Genomic DNA, 15496 nt, shown 5'->3' with positions numbered 1-15496 from the left:
AATAGGAAAATAACTTTATAGGAAACAATCTTTATGTCTACAGTATCCAGATCCTCAAAGAGATAAAATTGCAAAGCCTATAAAAGAGTAGGAAGATTCTGAGTTGGAGAAAAGGGATTTTTCAACTGGTCTTACAATTGACAAAAGATCAGAACAGTCTAGACACCAAAGATTGTAACATCGACGAAGGTACAGAAAAGTCCCTAAAAACCTTTATCGCAAAGCAATGAGCTTTCAGAGTGGAAAGAGATTCAAGTGAAACCCATTCAGAAGAAAATGCAAAATAGCATACAAACTACAGGTAGGTGCCAAAAGATCATGAGCAGAACATCACGTCTCAAAAGACTTCCAGTTCTTTGAGTAAGACTTCGAAGTAGAAGGCCTGCTGGAGTGCTGAATTAACTCCACTAAGGAAGAGGAAAGACCCTTTGCTAGCAGTCCAGACTTCTCAACCTCCAAAGCGATAGAGTGAGTTGGAGCAAGAAGGTCAGGGACGACGTTCTGACAGATACACACTTGAGCAGTACTCAAGGAGGTAGAAGAGCCAGGGGTTCAGAAGAGGAAACCATGACATCTCTGGCCAATAAGGGCCCACAAGAATAAAGTTCCCTCCCCCCGGCTGAGACTTGAAGAGAACCATCTGGATCAATAAAAAGTGGGGGAATGTATCAAGGAGACTTCTCAGCCACTTTATCACCAATACGTCCACTACCTAGGCTCCTTGTTCCGGAAGCCTGGATCAGAATCGACAAAGATGAGCATTGTCCTTGTTTGAAAAGAGATCCAGAAAGGGTTTCACAAACTCTCGGCATATCTCTCAAAACAACGACCTGGATAACGTCAACTCCAGCAAATTTGGAAACCTCCAGCTGTCTGCCATCACATTGTCGGTGCCCTTGATGTGTACTGCCGACGTGTGCAACAGGTTGATCTCTGCCCAATAACCCAATTGTTCTGCTATTGCATTGAAGGATTTTGAATGCATGCTTCACTGTTGGTTAATGTAAAAGACAGCTACCTTATCCTCTGTCTTTACTAGCACATTTTTTTGAGACAGATGATGATGGGAAAACTTCAAAGCCCTGTAGGTTACCATCAACTCCATCTATTTCCATGACCTCCGACTCTCTAGGAAAGACCACTTGAATTGACAGGATCAGTCCAACACAGTAGCTCTCCAGCCAGGTTTGCTGGCATCTGTTGCGAGGATTCAGGAGCATCCAGGTATATTAGTGTCCACTTAGACCAGTGGTCTTCAAACTCTTTAATGCCGCATCCACCCAATGGGAAAAAAAAACATTGGTGCCTCCCCTCTGAATTGTCCACAATTCTTCTATTAAATTGACACTGTTTAAATATGTCTAGACCTATTTAAACATTGCAGTTAAGTTCTGTTACTGTTTTAAAAATGCAATCAAATACATGACCCCAAATATACTATTCTGGTCAGGCCTGCCCTACTAACCAATTGCAGCGTCATGCTCTGCTGAGTAAACTGATCTCATGACAGTGAGGAATGCACAGGCCGGGTGGTGCACGGCGCACAAAAGCGCGCCTTCTTGTGTTGTACGTCTCTTCGCTCAAATGCAAACTCAGATTTCCTGCACTGTGGTCGGCAGGAGAGACATGGAAAGGCGCAGTAGGGAAGGCTTGAGCAACGAACCGTTGGCTATGTTTTGTTGTTACTTTGTTGACATGAGCTCAAGTAATTTGAAGCAGAAGGAACGGCCAGACCTAAAAAAAACTCTCTTACCTCCAACGCCGAATAACCACTATAATTATAATATCTCAAAAGCAGCTGGCCTTGTAAACTTAATGACCAAGCAAGCCGATGCATTTTGGGTTTTGTTGTAAAAGAATAAAAATACTATCCCTCCTTTCCTTTTTTTCCGGCAACAAGCGATGTTACAAAGATATCACAGCACACAGTGAGATTGAGTGAAAGAAGAGGCACTGAGGCTGGCGTGCAGCACTCCACAGCTCTTGTTATTGTAATCCAGACAGGGGGCGGAAGGAGAAAAGTATCAAGGAATTGCGATAGTAAGACCACCTCTTCTATCTATCTGCATTACATGGAAAAAGGATATCTTTAGTACTCATGGCTGGTTAGCTCAGTTGGTTAGAGCGTGGTGCTAATAACGCCAAGGTCGTGGGTTCAATCCCCGTACGGGCCAGGTTGCATTTTTTCTCTCAACTAAACTCTTTTTTTCTCATTTAATCAAGCTCTAATAAATCCATACACTCTGTTGCTCTAGTATACGTTCACTTTCCATTAGTCCTTCTTTTGCCACTGCTGACCAAAGCTCAAGCCGGCAGCGCCAGTAGAACAACACAAGTGAAAGGGATTGTCTCTCCAAGATGGAGACACTGCCTCAGACTATGTCTCGTGAGAGGTGGAGGGAGACCAAGAGCTGATTATTAGATGCGTGGGGATAAGAGGAACATAACTCAGGTGAACAGATTCTGGATAGTGATGCTATAGCTAGGATCAGCAACGTTACAGGGGAAAGGATAGGAAAATAATTAGGTGACAGAAGTATAGAAGTGGCTACAAGGGGGTGTGTCTCTTAAGAGGGCCGAAAGATACACTGAAGGCGAAGGTGAAGTGAAAGAAGAAAGAAAGATCAAAGGAAGTCGACAGTGATTGAGAGAAAACTCACAAAGGCAAATTGAGCAAAAGACAAGTCCTGGGGAGTTAGACTACTTCAATGCAAATTTACGCCGCAGATGAGCATGACAACTGACCCTTGTACAGTGGTGCTGAAACAATTTTCAGTGTGGGGGTGCTGCCATCAAAGGGCTTCTGAAAATCCAGGAATCATACAAAGAACTAGTCCTGCGGAATGAGCCACGCACATTCAGAAAGAGTGGTGATGCGTTGGTTACTTATTGGTAATCTTCATTAGCCTTAGTCCATTGCGTCCTTGTGACAGTCATTACAAAGTAAGGTGATGTCCCCTTCCAACAGGAAGAAAGAACAGGAGGATCCTTAAATGCTAGCCCCATGCACCCAACCTGGGTGCCAAGCCCTTGCCAAAGGACTGATGGGAAGGTGGGCAGGATGTAATGTTTGTGACAAAGACAAGATGGACTAAGGGTAATGCAGAGTTCAAAACATTGGTACTCAAATGCAAAACAGAAAAATTATTAAGCCATAATGCTTGACAAATGTATGCTCTGAGGACCAAGTAGCCACCCTAGGAATTTCCTAGATTGTTACTCACTGGAATTCAACCCAGGAGGTGGCCATTCCTCTCGTAGACCATCCCTGAACTGGAAGATATTCTAAAAAGCCTTGCAAAGCCAGAAAAATTGACAACTTAATCCACCTACTCAGAGTCATAAAAGTCACCTTCTTGTCTTTTCCAGGCTGTCCAAAAGTCACAAACAAGGAGTCGGTTTTCCTGAACTGCAGAGGCCTGGTGACATAAATGAAAAGAGCTCTTTAAACATCAAGTGTATTCAGAAAATATTCCTCCGGAGAGGAAGGAGAGGGAATGAAAGAAGGAAGAATTATTTCCTAAGATCTATCAAAAATAGACTTAACCTTTGCAGCAAAGGTAAGGCTAGGCCTTAAAGTTACCCATCTTCCAAAGTATCAAATGAAGAGAGGACAGCATTTTAAGGCTCCCAGCTCCCCAATTGTTCTCAGCAAGGTGATAGGAAATAGGAAAATAACTTTATAGGAAACAATCTTTATGTCTACAGTATCCAGATCCTCAAAGAGATAAAATTGCAAAGCCTATAAAAGAGTAGGAAGATTCTGAGTTGGAGAAAAGGGATTTTTCAACTGTTCTTACAATTGACAAAAGATCAGAACAGTCTAGACACCAAAGATTGTAACATCTTCGAAGGTACAGAAAAGTCCCTAAAAACCTTTATCGCAAAGCAATGAGCTTTCAGTGTGGAAAGAGATTCAAGTGAAACCCATTCAGAAGAAAATGCAAAATAGCAGACAAACTACAGGTAGGTGCCAAAAGATCATGAGCAGAACATCACGTCTCAAAAGACTTCCAGTTCTTTGAGTAAGACTTCGAAGTAGAAGGCCTGCTGGAGTGCTGAATTAACTCCACTAAGGAAGAGGAAAGACCCTTTGCTAGCAGTCCAGACTTCTCAACCTCCAAAGCGATAGAGTGAGTTGGAGCAAGAAGGTCAGGGATGACGTTCTGAGAGCGACACACTTGAGCAGTACCCAAGGAGGTAGAAGAGCCAGGGGTTCAGAAGAGGAAACCATGACATCTCTGGCCAATAAGGGCCCACAAGAATAAAGTTCCCTCGCCCCTGCTGAGACTTGAAGAGAATCATCTGGATCAATAAAAAGTGGGGGAATGTATAAAGGAGACTTCTCAGCCACTTTATCACCAATACGTCCACTACCTAGGCTCCTTGTTCCGGAAGCCTGGATCAGAATCGACAAAGATGAGCATTGTCCTTGTTTGAAAAGAGATCCAGAAAGGGTTTCACAAACTCTCGGCATATCTCTCAAAACAACGACCTGGATAACGTCAACTCCAGCAAATTTGGAAACCTCCAGCTGTCTGCCATCACATTGTCGGTGCCCTTGATGTGTACTGCCGACGTGTGCAACAGGTTGATCTCTGCCCAATAACCCAATTGTTCTGCTATTGCATTGAGGGATTTTGAATGCATGCTTCACTGTTGGTTAATGTAAAAGACAGCTACCTTATTCTCTGTCTTTACTAGCACATTTTTTTGAGACAGATGATGATGGGAAAACTTCAAAGCCCTGAAGATTACCATCAACTCCATCTATTTCCATGACCTCTGACTCTCTAGGAAAGACCACTTGAATCGACAGGATCAGTCCAACACAGTAGCTCTCCAGCCAGGTTTGCTGGCATCTGTTGCAAGGAATTCAGGAGCATCCAGGTGTATTAGTGTCCACTTAGACCAGTGGTCTTCAAACTCTTTAATGCCGCATCCACCCAATGGGAAAAAAAAACATTGGTGCCTCCCCTCTGAATTGTCCACAATTCTTCTATTAAATTGACACTGTTTAAATATGTCTAGAACTATTTAAACATTGCAGTTAAGTTCTGTTACTGTTTTAAAAATGCAATCAAATACATGACCCCAAATATACTATTCTGGTCAGGCCTGCTCTACTAACCAATTGCAGCGTCATGCTCTGCTGAGTAAACTGATCTCACGACAGTGAGGAATGCACAGGCCGGGTGGTGCCCGGCGCACAAAAGCGCGCCTTCTTGTGTTGTACGTCTCTTCGCGCAAATGCAAACTCAGATTTCCTGCACTGTGGTCGGCAGGAGAGACATGGGAAGGAGCAGTAGGAAAGGCTTGAGCAACGAACCGTTGGCTATGTTTTGTTGTTACTTTGTTGACATGAGCTCAAGTAATTTGAAGCAGAAGGAACGGCCAGACCTAAAAAAAACTCTCTTACCTCCAACGCCGAATAACCACTATAATTATAATATCTCAAAAGCAGCTGGCCTTGTAAACTTAATAACAAGCAAGCCGATGCATTTTGGGTTTTGTTGTAAAAGAATAAAAATACTATCCCTCCTTTCCTTTTTTTCCGGCAACAAGCGATGTTACAAAGATATCACAGCACACAGTGAGATTGAGTGAAAGAAGAGGCACTGAGGCTGGCGTGCAGCACTCCACAGCTCTTGTTATTGTAATCCAGACAGGGGGCGGAAGGAGAAAAGTATGAAGGAATTGCGATAGTGAGACCAACTCTTCTCTCTATCTGCATTACATGGAAAAAGGATATCGTTAGTACTCATGGCTGGTTAGCTCAGTTGGTTAGAGCGTGGTGCTAATAATGCCAAGGTCGTGGGTTCAATCCCCATACGGGCCAGGTTGCATTTTTTCTCTCAACTAAACTCTTTTTTTCTCATTTAATCAAGCTCTTATAAATCCATACACTCTGTTGCTCCAGTATACGTTCACTTTCCATTAGTCCTTCTTTTGCCACTGCTGACCAAAGCTCAAGCCGGCAGCGCCAGTAGAACAACACAAGTGCAAGGGATTGTCTCTCCAAGATGGAGACACTGCCTCAGACTATGTCTCGTGAGAGGTGGAGGGAGACCAAGAGCTGATTATTAGATGCGTGGGGATAAGAGGAACATAACTCAGGTGAACAGATTCTGCATAGTGATGCTATAGCTAGGATCAGCAACGTTACAGGGGAAAGGACAGGAAAATAATTAGGTGACAGAAGTATAGAAGTGGCTACAAGGGGTGTGTCTCTTAAGAGGGCCGAAAGATACACTGAAGCCGAAGGTGAAGTGAAAGAAGAAAGAAAGATCAAAGGAAGTCGACAGTGATTGAGAGAAAACTAACAAAGGCAAATTGAGCAAAAGACAAGGCCTGGGGAGTTAGACTACTTCAATGCAAATTTACGCCGCAGATGAGCATGACAACTGACCCTTGTACAGTGGTGCTGAAACAATTTTCAGTGTGGGGGTGCTGCCATCAAAGGGCTTCTGAAAATCCAGGAATCATACAAAGAACTAGTCCTGCGGAATGAGCCACGCACATTCAGAAAGAGTGGTGATGCGTTGGTTACTTATTGGTAATCTTCATTAGCCTTAGTCCATTGCGTCCTTGTGACAGTCATTACAAAGTAAGGTGATGTCACCTTCCAACAGGAAGAAAGAACAGGAGGATCCTTAAATGCTAGCCCCATGCACCCAACCTGGGTGCCAAGCCCTTGCCAAAGGACAGATGGGAAGGTGGGCAGGATGTAATGTTTGTGACAAAGACAAGATGGACTAAGGGTAATGCAGAGTTCAAAACATTGGTACTCAAATGCAAAACCGAAAAATTATTAAGCCATAATGCTTGACAAATGTATGCTCTGAGGACCAAGTAGCCACCCTAGGAATTTCCTAGATTGTTACTCACTGGAATTCAACCCAGGAGGTGGCCATTCCTCTCGTAGACCATCCCTGAACTGGAAGATATTCTAAAAAGCCTTGCAAAGCCAGAAAAATTGACAACTTAATCCACCTACTCAGAGTCATAAAAGTCACCTTCTTGTCTTTTCCAGGCTGTCCAAAAGTCACAAACAAGGAGTCGGTTTTCCTGAACTGCAGAGGCCTGGTGACATAAATGAAAAGAGCTCTTTAAACATCAAGTGTATTCAGAAAATATTCCTCCGGAGAGGAAGGAGAGGGAATGAAAGAAGGAAGAATTATTTCCTAAGATCTATCAAAAATAGACTTAACCTTTGCAGCAAAGGTAAGGCTAGGCCTTAAAGTTACCCCATCTTCCAAAGTATCAAATGAAGAGAGGACAGCATTTTAAGGCTCCCAGCTCCCCAATTGTTCTCAGCAAGGTGATAGGAAATAGGAAAATAACTTTATAGGAAACAATCTTTATGTCTACAGTATCCAAATCCTCAAAGAGACAAAATTGCAAAGCCTATAAAAGAGTAGGAAGATTCTGAGTTGGAGAAAAGGGATTTTTCAACTGGTCTTACAATTGACAAAAGATCAGAACAGTCTAGACACCAAAGACTGTAACATCGACGAAGGTACAGAAAAGTCCCTAAAAACCTTTATCGCAAAGCAATGAGCTTTCAGAGTGGAAAGAGATTCAAGTGAAACCCATTCAGAAGAAAATGCAAAATAGCAGACAAACTACAGGTAGGTGTCAAAAGATCATGAGCAGAACATCACGTCTCAAAAGACTTCCAGTTCTTTGAGTAAGACTTCGAAGTAGAAGGCCTGCTGGAGTGCTGAATTAACTCCACTAAGGAAGAGGAAAGACCCTTTGCTAGCAGTCCAGACTTCTCAACCTCCAAAGCGATAGAGTGAGTTGGAGCAAGAAGGTCAGGGACGACGTTCTGACAGAGACACACTTGAGCAGTACTCAAGGAGGTAGAAGAGCCAGGGGTTCAGAAGAGGAAACCATGACATCTCTGGCCAATAAGGGCCCACAAGAATGAAGTTCCCTCCCCCCTGCTGAGACTTGAAGAGAACCATCTGGATCAATAAAAAGTGGGGGAATGTATGAAGGAGACTTCTCAGCCACTTTATCACCAATACGTCCACTACCTAGGCTCCTTGTTCCGGAAGCCTGGATCAGAATCGACAAAGATGAGCATTGTCCTTGTTTGAAAAGAGATCCAGAAAGGGTTTCACAAACTCTCGGCATATCTCTCAAAACAACGACCTGGATAACGTCAACTCCAGCAAATTTGGAAACCTCCAGCTGTCTGCCATCACATTGTCGGTGCCCTTGATGTGTACTGCCGACGTGTGCAACAGGTTGATCTCTGCCCAATAACCCAATTGTTCTGCTATTGCATTGAAGGATTTTGAATGCATGCTTCACTGTTGGTTAATGTAAAAGACAGCTACCTTATTCTCTGTCTTTACTAGCACATTTTTTTGAGACAGATGATGATGGGAAAACTTCAAAGCCCTGTAGGTTACCATCAACTCCATCTATTTCCATGACCTCCGACTCTCTAGGAAAGACCACTTGAATTGACAGGATCAGTCCAACACAGTAGCTCTCCAGCCAGGTTTGCTGGCATCTGTTGCGAGGATTCAGGAGCATCCAGGTATATTAGTGTCCACTTAGACCAGTGGTCTTCAAACTCTTTAATGCCGCATCCACCCAATGGGAAAAAAAAACATTGGTGCCTCCCCTCTGAATTGTCCACAATTCTTCTATTAAATTGACACTGTTTAAATATGTCTAGACCTATTTAAACATTGCAGTTAAGTTATGTTACTGTTTTAAAAATGCAATCAAATACATGACCCCAAATATACTATTCTGGTCAGGCCTGCCCTACTAACCAATTGCAGCGTCATGCTCTGCTGAGTAAACTGATCTCATGACAGTGAGGAATGCACAGGCCGGGTGGTGCACGGCGCACAAAAGCGCGCCTTCTTGTGTTGTACGTCTCTTCGCTCAAATGCAAACTCAGATTTCCTGCACTGTGGTCGGCAGGAGAGACATGGAAAGGCGCAGTAGGGAAGGCTTGAGCAACGAACCGTTGGCTATGTTTTGTTGTTACTTTGTTGACATGAGCTCAAGTAATTTGAAGCAGAAGGAACGGCCAGACCTAAAAAAAACTCTCTTACCTCCAACGCCGAATAACCACTATAATTATAATATCTCAAAAGCAGCTGGCCTTGTAAACTTAATGACCAAGCAAGCCGATGCATTTTGGGTTTTGTTGTAAAAGAATAAAAATACTATCCCTCCTTTCCTTTTTTTCCGGCAACAAGCGATGTTACAAAGATATCACAGCACACAGTGAGATTGAGTGAAAGAAGAGGCACTGAGGCTGGCGTGCAGCACTCCACAGCTCTTGTTATTGTAATCCAGACAGGGGGCGGAAGGAGAAAAGTATGATGGAATTGCGATAGTGAGACCACCTCTTCTATCTATCTGCATTACATGGAAAAAGGATATCTTTAGTACTCATGGCTGGTTAGCTCAGTTGGTTAGAGCGTGGTGCTAATAACGCCAAGGTCGTGGGTTCAATCCCCGTACGGGCCAGGTTGCATTTTTTCTCTCAACTAAACTCTTTTTTTCTCATTTAATCAAGCTCTTATAAATCCATACACTCTGTTGCTCTAGTATACGTTCACTTTCCATTAGTCCTTCTTTTGCCACTGCTGACCAAAGCTCAAGCCGGCAGCGCCAGTAGAACAACACAAGTGCAAGGGATTGTCTCTCCAAGATGGAGACACTGCCTCAGACTATGTCTCGTGAGAGGTGGAGGGAGACCAAGAGCTGATTATTAGATGCGTGGGGATAAGAGGAACATAACTCAGGTGAACAGATTCTGGATAGTGATGCTATAGCTAGGATCAGCAACGTTACAGGGGAAAGGATAGGAAAATAATTAGGTGACAGAAGTATAGAAGTGGCTACAAGGGGGTGTGTCTCTTAAGAGGGCCGAAAGATACACTGAAGGCGAAGGTGAAGTGAAAGAAGAAAGAAAGATCAAAGGAAGTCGACAGTGATTGAGAGAAAACTCACAAAGGCAAATTGAGCAAAAGACAAGGCCTGGGGAGTTAGACTACTTCAATGCAAATTTACGCCGCAGATGAGCATGACAACTGACCCTTGTACAGTGGTGCTGAAACAATTTTCAGTGTGGGGGTGCTGCCATCAAAGGGCTTCTGAAAATCCAGGAATCATACAAAGAACTAGTCCTGCGGAATGAGCCACGCACATTCAGAAAGAGTGGTGATGCGTTGGTTACTTATTGGTAATCTTCATTAGCCTTAGTCCATTGCGTCCTTGTGACAGTCATTACAAAGTAAGGTGATGTCACCTTCCAACAGGAAGAAAGAACAGGAGGATCCTTAAATGCTAGCCCCATGCACCCAACCTGGGTGCCAAGCCCTTGCCAAAGGACTGATGGGAAGGTGGGCAGGATGTAATGTTTGTGACAAAGACAAGATGGACTAAGGGTAATGCAGAGTTCAAAACATTGGTACTCAAATGCAAAACAGAAAAATTATTAAGCCATAATGCTTGACAAATGTATGCTCTGAGGACCAAGTAGCCACCCTAGGAATTTCCTAGATTGTTACTCACTGGAATTCAACCCAGGAGGTGGCCATTCCTCTCGTAGACCATCCCTGAACTGGAAGATATTCTAAAAAGCCTTGCAAAGCCAGAAAAATTGACAACTTAATCCACCTACTCAGAGTCATAAAAGTCACCTTCTTGTCTTTTCCAGGCTGTCCAAAAGTCACAAACAAGGAGTCGGTTTTCCTGAACTGCAGAGGCCTGGTGACATGAATGAAAAGAGCTCTTTAAACATCAAGTGTATTCAGCAAATGTTCCTCCGGAGAGGAAGGAGAGGGAATGAAAGAAGGAAGAATTATTTCCTAAGATCTATCAAAAATAGACTTAACCTTTGCAGCAAAGGTAAGGCTAGGCCTTAAAGTTACCCCATCTTCCAAAGTATCAAATGAAGAGAGGACAGCATTTTAAGGCTCCCAGCTCCCCAATTGTTCTCAGCAAGGTGATAGGAAATAGGAAAATAACTTTATAGGAAACAATCTTTATGTCTACAGTATCCAGATCCTCAAAGAGATAAAATTGCAAAGCCTATAAAAGAGTAGGAAGATTCTGAGTTGGAGAAAAGGGATTTTTCAACTGGTCTTACAATTGACAAAAGATCAGAACAGTCTAGACACCAAAGATTGTAACATCGACGAAGGTACAGAAAAGTCCCTAAAAACCTTTATCGCAAAGCAATGAGCTTTCAGAGTGGAAAGAGATTCAAGTGAAACCCATTCAGAAGAAAATGCAAAATAGCATACAAACTACAGGTAGGTGCCAAAAGATCATGAGCAGAACATCACGTCTCAAAAGACTTCCAGTTCTTTGAGTAAGACTTCGAAGTAGAAGGCCTGCTGGAGTGCTGAATTAACTCCACTAAGGAAGAGGAAAGACCCTTTGCTAGCAGTCCAGACTTCTCAACCTCCAAAGCGATAGAGTGAGTTGGAGCAAGAAGGTCAGGGACGACGTTCTGACAGATACACACTTGAGCAGTACTCAAGGAGGTAGAAGAGCCAGGGGTTCAGAAGAGGAAACCATGACATCTCTGGCCAATAAGGGCCCACAAGAATAAAGTTCCCTCCCCCCGGCTGAGACTTGAAGAGAACCATCTGGATCAATAAAAAGTGGGGGAATGTATGAAGGAGACTTCTCAGCCACTTTATCACCAATACGTCCACTACCTAGGCTCCTTGTTCCGGAAGCCTGGATCAGAATCGACAAAGATGAGCATTGTCCTTGTTTGAAAAGAGATCCAGAAAGGGTTTCACAAACTCTCGGCATATCTCTCAAAACAACGACCTGGATAACGTCAACTCCAGCAAATTTGGAAACCTCCAGCTGTCTGCCATCACATTGTCGGTGCCCTTGATGTGTACTGCCGACGTGTGCAACAGGTTGATCTCTGCCCAATAACCCAATTGTTCTGCTATTGCATTGAAGGATTTTGAATGCATGCTTCACTGTTGGTTAATGTAAAAGACAGCTACCTTATCCTCTGTCTTTACTAGCACATTTTTTTGAGACAGATGATGATGGGAAAACTTCAAAGCCCTGTAGGTTACCATCAACTCCATCTATTTCCATGACCTCCGACTCTCTAGGAAAGACCACTTGAATTGACAGGATCAGTCCAACACAGTAGCTCTCCAGCCAGGTTTGCTGGCATCTGTTGCGAGGATTCAGGAGCATCCAGGTATATTAGTGTCCACTTAGACCAGTGGTCTTCAAACTCTTTAATGCCGCATCCACCCAATGGGAAAAAAAAACATTGGTGCCTCCCCTCTGAATTGTCCACAATTCTTCTATTAAATTGACACTGTTTAAATATGTCTAGACCTATTTAAACATTGCAGTTAAGTTCTGTTACTGTTTTAAAAATGCAATCAAATACATGACCCCAAATATACTATTCTGGTCAGGCCTGCCCTACTAACCAATTGCAGCGTCATGCTCTGCTGAGTAAACTGATCTCATGACAGTGAGGAATGCACAGGCCGGGTGGTGCACGGCGCACAAAAGCGCGCCTTCTTGTGTTGTACGTCTCTTCGCTCAAATGCAAACTCAGATTTCCTGCACTGTGGTCGGCAGGAGAGACATGGAAAGGCGCAGTAGGGAAGGCTTGAGCAACGAACCGTTGGCTATGTTTTGTTGTTACTTTGTTGACATGAGCTCAAGTAATTTGAAGCAGAAGGAACGGCCAGACCTAAAAAAAACTCTCTTACCTCCAACGCCGAATAACCACTATAATTATAATATCTCAAAAGCAGCTGGCCTTGTAAACTTAATGACCAAGCAAGCCGATGCATTTTGGGTTTTGTTGTAAAAGAATAAAAATACTATCCCTCCTTTCCTTTTTTTCCGGCAACAAGCGATGTTACAAAGATATCACAGCACACAGTGAGATTGAGTGAAAGAAGAGGCACTGAGGCTGGCGTGCAGCACTCCACAGCTCTTGTTATTGTAATCCAGACAGGGGGCGGAAGGAGAAAAGTATCAAGGAATTGCGATAGTAAGACCACCTCTTCTATCTATCTGCATTACATGGAAAAAGGATATCTTTAGTACTCATGGCTGGTTAGCTCAGTTGGTTAGAGCGTGGTGCTAATAACGCCAAGGTCGTGGGTTCAATCCCCGTACGGGCCAGGTTGCATTTTTTCTCTCAACTAAACTCTTTTTTTCTCATTTAATCAAGCTCTAATAAATCCATACACTCTGTTGCTCTAGTATACGTTCACTTTCCATTAGTCCTTCTTTTGCCACTGCTGACCAAAGCTCAAGCCGGCAGCGCCAGTAGAACAACACAAGTGAAAGGGATTGTCTCTCCAAGATGGAGACACTGCCTCAGACTATGTCTCGTGAGAGGTGGAGGGAGACCAAGAGCTGATTATTAGATGCGTGGGGAAAAGAGGAACATAACTCAGGTGAACAGATTCTGGATAGTGATGCTATAGCTAGGATCAGCAACGTTACAGGGGAAAGGATAGGAAAATAATTAGGTGACAGAAGTATAGAAGTGGCTACAAGGGGGTGTGTCTCTTAAGAGGGCCGAAAGATACACTGAAGGCGAAGGTGAAGTGAAAGAAGAAAGAAAGATCAAAGGAAGTCGACAGTGATTGAGAGAAAACTCACAAAGGCAAATTGAGCAAAAGACAAGTCCTGGGGAGTTAGACTACTTCAATGCAAATTTACGCCGCAGATGAGCATGACAACTGACCCTTGTACAGTGGTGCTGAAACAATTTTCAGTGTGGGGGTGCTGCCATCAAAGGGCTTCTGAAAATCCAGGAATCATACAAAGAACTAGTCCTGCGGAATGAGCCACGCACATTCAGAAAGAGTGGTGATGCGTTGGTTACTTATTGGTAATCTTCATTAGCCTTAGTCCATTGCGTCCTTGTGACAGTCATTACAAAGTAAGGTGATGTCCCCTTCCAACAGGAAGAAAGAACAGGAGGATCCTTAAATGCTAGCCCCATGCACCCAACCTGGGTGCCAAGCCCTTGCCAAAGGACTGATGGGAAGGTGGGCAGGATGTAATGTTTGTGACAAAGACAAGATGGACTAAGGGTAATGCAGAGTTCAAAACATTGGTACTCAAATGCAAAACAGAAAAATTATTAATCCATAATGCTTGACAAATGTATGCTCTGAGGACCAAGTAGCCACCCTAGGAATTTCCTAGATTGTTACTCACTGGAATTCAACCCAGGAGGTGGCCATTCCTCTCGTAGACCATCCCTGAACTGGAAGATATTCTTAAAAGCCTTGCAAAGCCAGAAAAATTGACAACTTAATCCACCTACTCAGAGTCATAAAAGTCACCTTCTTGTCTTTTCCAGGCTGTCCAAAAGTCACAAACAAGGAGTCGGTTTTCCTGAACTGCAGAGGCCTGGTGACATGAATGAAAAGAGCTCTTTAAACATCAAGTGTATTCAGCAAATGTTCCTCCGGAGAGGAAGGAGAGGGAATGAAAGAAGGAAGAATTATTTCCTAAGATCTATCAAAAATAGACTTAACCTTTGCAGCAAAGGTAAGGCTAGGCCTTAAAGTTACCCCATCTTCCAAAGTATCAAATGAAGAGAGGACAGCATTTTAAGGCTCCCAGCTCCCCAATTGTTCTCAGCAAGGTGATAGGAAATAGGAAAATAACTTTATAGGAAACAATCTTTATGTCTACAGTATCCAGATCCTCAAAGAGATAAAATTGCAAAGCCTATAAAAGAGTAGGAAGATTCTGAGTTGGAGAAAAGGGATTTTTCAACTCGTCTTACAATTGACAAAAGATCAGAACAGTCTAGACACCAAAGATTGTAACATCGACGAAGGTACAGAAAAGTCCCTAAAAACCTTTATCGCAAAGCAATGAGCTTTCAGAGTGGAAAGAGATTCAAGTGAAACCCATTCAGAAGAAAATGCAAAATAGCAGACAAACTACAGGTAGGTGCCAAAAGATCATGAGCAGAACATCACGTCTCAAAAGACTTCCAGTTCTTTGAGTAAGACTTCGAAGTAGAAGGCCTGCTGGAGTGCTGAATTAAGTCCACTAAGGAAGAGGAAAGACCCTTTGCTAGCAGTCCAGACTTCTCAACCTCCAAAGCGATAGAGTGAGTTGGAGCAAGAAGGTCAGGGACGACGTTCTGACAGAGACACACTTGAGCAGTACTCAAGGAGGTAGAAGAGCCAGGGGTTCAGAAGAGGAAACCATGACATCTCTGGCCAATAAGGGCCCACAAGAATAAAGTTCCCTCCCCCCGGCTGAGACTTGAAGAGAACCATCTGGATCAATAAAAAGTGGGGGAATGTGTAAAGGAGACTTCTCAGCCACTTTATCACCAATACGTCCACTACCTAGGCTCCTTGTTCCGGAAGCCTGGATCAGAATCGACAAAGATGAGCATTGTCCTTGTTTGAAAAGAGATCCAGAAAGGGTTTCACAAACTCTCGGCATATCTCTCAAAACAACGACCTGG

At 43.4% G+C, this 15496-nt stretch overlaps 4 non-coding genes across 4 annotated transcripts; all 4 read left to right on the top strand.

The window, feature by feature from the left end:
* Positions 1 to 2100: 2100 nt before the first annotated feature.
* On the top strand, positions 2101 to 2174 carry TRNAI-AAU (transfer RNA isoleucine (anticodon AAU)). Its single transcript has one exon. It is a non-coding gene; the product is annotated as a tRNA-Ile (tRNA).
* Positions 2175 to 5765: 3591 nt separating this feature from the next.
* TRNAI-AAU (transfer RNA isoleucine (anticodon AAU)) lies at positions 5766 to 5839 on the top strand. Its single transcript has one exon. It is a non-coding gene; the product is annotated as a tRNA-Ile (tRNA).
* Positions 5840 to 9430: 3591 nt separating this feature from the next.
* Positions 9431 to 9504, top strand: TRNAI-AAU (transfer RNA isoleucine (anticodon AAU)). Its single transcript has one exon. It is a non-coding gene; the product is annotated as a tRNA-Ile (tRNA).
* A 3592-nt stretch (positions 9505 to 13096) lies between these two features.
* Positions 13097 to 13170, top strand: TRNAI-AAU (transfer RNA isoleucine (anticodon AAU)). Its single transcript has one exon. It is a non-coding gene; the product is annotated as a tRNA-Ile (tRNA).
* The last annotated feature ends 2326 nt before the right edge of the window (positions 13171 to 15496 follow it).

Source organism: Pleurodeles waltl, chromosome 12 (genome assembly GCF_031143425.1).
Source record: "Pleurodeles waltl isolate 20211129_DDA chromosome 12, aPleWal1.hap1.20221129, whole genome shotgun sequence".
Taxonomy (NCBI): domain Eukaryota; kingdom Metazoa; phylum Chordata; class Amphibia; order Caudata; family Salamandridae; genus Pleurodeles; species Pleurodeles waltl.
This window is presented reverse-complemented; position numbering and strand designations above follow the sequence as displayed.